Genomic DNA, 6,343 nt, shown 5'->3' with positions numbered 1-6,343 from the left:
CTATGCAACACTAAATAATGTAGAATCTGCAAAACACTACATAATGTGGATGACATTAGAGGATATTATGCTGAGTGAAATAAGTCAATCACAGAAGGACAAATATTGTATTAGTCCGTTATTGTAAAAGGCAAGGAAAGGTTTATCTATGCAAGGAAATTTTCTTTGTTGATTACCAGGGGTTGGAAGGGAAGGGAGGGAAGGCTTTTAGATAGATAAAGTATTGATTTGGGTGAAGAGAAGGGCAATGTACCAAATATGAGTGATCAATATGGTGGCATTGAGGAAAAGAAAGACATAGAGAGGTACGTGGGAGGTACAGACAACAAAGATGAACGCTTTTGCACATACAGTACTGTGTTGTCAGTGAAGGTAAACATGGGTATACAGGTGGACAGATGGGTGGACAGGCTGAACTATTATGTATGTCTATGAAGTGGGGAGTGTATCCAAGAACATAAGTAGGGTTGGCAGACAATGGTCCTATAAGTTTATGTGAATGATCAGAATTCCCAGGTGCATAGTAGACCTGACAAGGGGCAAGGTGGTAGTCACTGCTTGGTCACAGCCAGCTACCCAGAGGGACTGAGTAGTGGAACCTGTGGGCTTGGGACCTTGATCGCAGGGGACACTAAGCTCAATTGGCATAACATACTATGCAAAATATTGCTCCACCTCCTACTTTGGTGAGTAGCGACTGGGATCTTGAAAGCTAGCAAGCTGCCATCTAGATGCAGTGATGGGTCTCTCCTCACCCAGAGCAAAGAAGAATGAAGAAAGCCAAAAATTCATGGAAAAAATTAGTCCTCGCAACTGGTACACCATCCGTTCTGCAGCCTATATGACTATGAGACTGGAAGAACCAGATGGTGCCTGGCTACCACTGTCATCCCCTTTAAGGGGATCTATGTAAGAGATCCTTGGTGGAGAGGGAGAACAATGTGGAACAAAACTCAAAATAATTTGGAGAAAAAAAAAATGGGGGGGAACAGGTTTTCTGGTCCAACAGAGCCTGGTGGAACCACAGAGACTATGGCCCCTAGATGCCCTTCAGGTCTGGAATTAAACTCATGCTTGTGGCTTCCAGCCAAACCAAAGATAGGCATATGAGTTGAACATTTACCTGAGGTAGATACACTCCTTGGAGAGAACAAGCATGGGGGAAAGAAGGGCTGCTTATGCACAGGGAGACAGTTCACCCAGGAGTGCATGGAGGGATGGACACAGGGAAGAGGTGACTGTTGGGAAGAAGTGGGAGGGGAGCTGTGGCTGTGGCATTGTGGTAAATTGTGGTCAATGTCATGAGATAAAGTGTATGTGAACTGCTGTATAGAAAGTGAATTTGCTCTGTAAATTTTCATCCAAATCACACACACACACACACACACACATACACACACACACAAATCCAAAACTGTAATCATTATGGGAGCAGATTGCCAGGTCTTTTCTCCTGAGGAAACTCTGAGTGGGTTAACAGCCAAGGCCTTAACCACTGCACCATCAAGGCTCTTTCAGGAGCAGATTAAACTGAAAAAATCAAGCCCACTGACATCGAATCGATTCCCGTTCATAGAGATCCTGTAGGACTGTGGGTTTCCAAGGGAATAAATCTTCATGGGAGCAAACTATCAAATCTTTGTCTTTCAGAGGGACTGATGTGTTCAAACTACTGAACTTTGAGTTAGCAGAAGAGAACTTTAACAATTGCTCTACTAGGGCTCTTCAGGAACAGATTTTTCTTGTTGTTAAGTGCCATCGAGTTGATTCTGACTCACAGCAACCTTATGTACAGCAGAACAAAACACTGCCCTGTCCTGCACCATCTTCACAATCCTTGTAATGCTTGAGCCCATCATTGCAGCCATTATGCCAATCTATCTCATAGAGGGTCTTCCTTTTTTCCTCTGATTCTCCACTTTGCCAAGCATGATATCCTTCTCCAGGGACTGCTCCCTTCTGACCACATGACCAAAGAGGTGAGATGAAGTCTGGCCATTTTCATTATCAAGCAGCCTTCTGGTTATACTTCTTTCAGGATAGATTGGTTCATTCTTCTTGCAGTCCATGGTATTTTCAGTATTCTTCGCCAACAACACAATTCAAAGGTATCAATTCTTCTTTGGTCTTTGTAATTCATTGTCCAGGTTTCACATGCATGTGAGGCTACTGAAAATGCCATGGCTTGGGTTAGATATACCTTAGTCTTCTAAGTGACATCTTTGCTCTTCAACACTTTAAAGGGGTCTTTTCCAGAAGATTAACCCAATACAATACAACATGGTTTTTTTAATTGTTGCTTCCATGAGTGTTCATTGTAGATACAAGTAACACGAAATCTTTGACAACTTCAATCTTTTCTCCATTTTTTACAATACTGCTTATTGTTTCAGTTGTGAGAATTTTGGTCTTCTTATGTTGATATGTAATCTCTACTGAAGACTGTAGTCTTTGATCTTCACCATAAGTACTTCAAGTTATCTTCACTTTCAGCAAGTAAAGTTGTGTCATCTGCATATTGTAAGTTGTTAAAAAGTCTTCCTCCAATCATGATGTGGAAATTATTGAACAATATCACATGAAAATAAAATTTTGTTGAAAGTAATTTAAAAATTGTTGTAGTTGTATATTGACAGGGAACTGCAAGCTGGATTCAGAAGAGGACATGGATCGAGAGATATCATTGCTGATGTCAGATGATTATTAACTGACAGCAAAGAATGCCAGAAATATGTTTACCTGTGTTTTATTGATCATGCAAAGGTATTCAGCTGTGTGGGTCATAACAAAGAACGGGAATTCCAGGACACTTAATTGTGGTCATTAGGAACCTGTACCTAGATCAGGAGGCTATCATTGAACAGAACAATGGAATACAGTATGGTTTAAAACCAGGAAGGACATGTGTCAGGGTTGTATCCTTTCACCATATTTATTTAATCTGTTATGCTGAGAAAATAGTCTGAGAAGCTGGACTATACGAGGAGGAATGTGGAATCAGGATTGGAGGAATAGATTTGAGGGATGTAAGTTAAAACCACAATGAGATGCCACTTCAGCTCTGCTAGGATGGTTATAAGGATTCCTGACAGTGTAAAAGTTTAAAGCATTTGCCTGCTAACCAAAAGATTGTTCAAATCCAGCAGCCACTTCACAGGAGAAAAGATCTGGTGATTGTTCTCACAAAGATTGCAGCCTAAGAAACCTGATTGGGCATTTCTACTTTATCCTATAGAGTAGTTGTGAGTAGGAATCTACTCAACAGCACAAATCAACAGCAACAACAGTAAGATTATTATCAGAAAAAAAAAATGTTGATGAGGATGTGGAGATATTGGAATCTTCACCTATTGTTGGTGGGATCTCATACTGATGAAGCTGCCTGAAAAATAATTCTAAAAATCAAACATAATTCTTATGACCTTGTTGTTGTTGCTGTTGTTAGGTGCCGTTGAGTAATATCCGACTCATAGCGACCATATGCACAGCAGAATGAAGCACCATCCGGTCCTGAGCCAGCTCCATGATTCTTGCTATACTTGAGCCCATCACCGTTGCCACCTTGTCAGTCCATCTTGTTGAGGGCCTTCCCTTCTTTTGTTGACCCTCCACCTTACTAAGCCTGACATCCTTCTCAGGGAATGGTCTCTTCTGACAACATGACCAAAGTATGTGAGATGAAGTCAGCCATTCTGACTGCACTTCCTCCAGTACAGACCTGTTAGTTCTTTTAGCAGTCCACAGTACTTTCAGCATTCTTTGCCAACATCACAGCTCAAAAGCATCAATTCTTCTTCATTCTTCCTCATTCATTGTCCAACTCTTACATACATATGAGGCGATTGAAAATACCATGGCTTGTGTCAGGCGCACCTTAGTCCTCGAGGAGAAATCTTTGCTCTTCAGCACTTGAAAGAGGTCCTTTGCAGCTGAATTACCCAATGCTCTATGTTGTCTGATGTCCTGGTGCTGCTTCCATTGGCAGTGATTGTTGAACCAAGCAATGGGAAGTCTTTGACAATTTCAAACTTTTCTCCATTTATCATAATGTTGCTTACAGGACCAGTTGTGAAGATTTTTGTTTTGTTTGTATTGAGATATAATCGATACTGCAGAGTGTATTCTTTAATCTCCATCAGTAAGTACTTCAAGTCATCCTCACTTTCAGCAAGCAAAGATGTGTCATCATCATATTGCAGGTTGTTAATGATTCTTCCTCCAATCCTAATGCCATGTTCTCCTTCATATAGTGCAGCTTCTCAGATTATTTGCTCAGCATACAGATTGAGTATGTATGGTGAAAGGATATAACCCTGACACACTCCTTTCTTGACTTTAAACCATGTAACATTCCCTTTTTTCTGTTTGAATTATATATGTACAAGTTCCTCATGTGTACAATTAAGTGCTCTGGAATTCCCATTCTTCTAAATATTATCTGCAATTTTTTATGATCCACACAATCAAATGCTTTTGCATAGTTAATAAAACACAAGTATACAGTTTTCTGGTATTCTTTGCTCCGAGCCAAGATCCATCTGACATCAGCAATGATATCCCTCATTCCACATCCTCTTCTGAATCCAGCTTGCATTTCTGGAAGGTCTCTGTCAATATAGCAACTGTTTTTTTTTAATATCTTCAGTAAGATTTTACTTGCATGTGATATTAATGATATTGTTCAATAATTTCCACATTTTGTGGAAATTACCCATACCTTTCTTTGGTATGGGTACAAATATAGATCTCTTCCAGTCATATGGCCATGTAGCTGTCTTCCAAATATCTTGGCTTAACTGAGTGAGTGTCTCCAGTGGGACATTCATTTGCTGAAACATCTCAATAGGTATTCCTTCAATTCCTGGAGCCTTGTTCTTCACCAATTCCTTCTGTCAGCTTTGACTTCTTCCTTCAATACCATTGGTTCTTGAACATATGCCACCTCCTGAAATGGATGAAGTTCGACCAGTTGTTTTTAGTACAATGCCTCTGTGTGTTCCATCCATCTTTTTTTTTATGTTTCCTGAATCATTCAATATTTTGCCCATATAATCTTTCAATATTGCAACTCGAGGCTTAAATTTTTTCCTCAGTTCTTTCATCTTGAAAAATGCTGAGCGTATTCTTCCCTTTTAGTTTTCTAACTCCAGGTCTTTGCACATTTCATTATAGTAATTGACTGTGTCTGCTCTAGCTGCTCTTTGAAATCTTCTGTTCTGCTCTTTTATCTTGTCATTTCTTCCATTTGCTTTAGCTACTTTTTGCTCAAGGGCAAGTTTCAGAGTCTCTTCTGACATCCATTTTGATCTTTTCTTTCTTTCTTGTATTTTTAATGACCTCTTGTTTTCTTCACTGATGATGCTGTTGATGTCATCCCAAAATTCTTCTGGTTTTCAGTCATTGGTGTTCAATGCATCAAATCTATTCTTTAGATTGTCTCTAAATTCAAGAGGGGTATATTCCAGACCATATTTTGGCTCTTATGGAATTGTTTTTAATTGTCTTCAACTTCAAATTGAACTTGTATATGAGCTGTTAATGGTCTGTTCCACAATCAGCTCTTGGCCTGGTTTTGGCTGAAGATATTCAGCTTTTCCATCTCTTCTTGCCACAGATGTAGTCAATCTGATTCCTGTGTACTCCGTCTGGCGAAGTCCACCTGTATAGCCCACATTTGTGTTAATAAAAGGTATTTCCAATGAATAAGACGTTGGTCTTGCAAAATTCTACATGCGATCTCCAGCATTATTTCTGTCACCAAGGCCAAATTTTCCAACTACTGGTGATTCTTCTTTGTTTCCAACTTTTGCATTCTAATCACATCTTGATTTCATGTTCAGTCAATTTCAGACTGCATAACTTGATGAAAATCTTCAATTTCCTCATCTTTCGCTTTGTTGGTCAGTGCATAAATTTGCATAATAGTAGTATTAACGGGCCTTCCTTGTAGGCGTATTGATATTATCCTATCACTGACAGCATTGTACTTCAGGACAGATCTTAAAACATCCTTTGTGATTATGAATGTTATGCCATTCCTTTTCAATTTGTCATTCTCAGCATAGTAGATCATATGGTTGTCTGATTCAAAATGGCCAAAACCTATCCATTTCAGCTCACTAATGCCTGGGATATCAATCTTTATGTGTTCCATTTCATTTTTGACAACTTCCAATTTTCCTAAATTCATATTTTATACATTCCATGTTCCAATTAGTAATGGATATTTGCAGCTGTTTCTCTTCAATTTGAGTCTTGCCATGTCATGTCATCAGCACATGGAGGTCCTGAAAGACTTACTTTATCCAAGTGTGTATGTATGTATGTATGTGTGCGTGTGTGT

The sequence above is a fragment of the Orycteropus afer genome, unplaced genomic scaffold (assembly GCF_000298275.1).
Source record: "Orycteropus afer afer isolate SDZICR_OR568_19922 unplaced genomic scaffold, OryAfe1.0 scaffold00139, whole genome shotgun sequence".
Lineage (NCBI taxonomy): Eukaryota > Metazoa > Chordata > Mammalia > Tubulidentata > Orycteropodidae > Orycteropus > Orycteropus afer.
The sequence above is the reverse complement of the archived record's forward strand: the minus strand, read 5'-3'. Positions refer to the sequence as shown.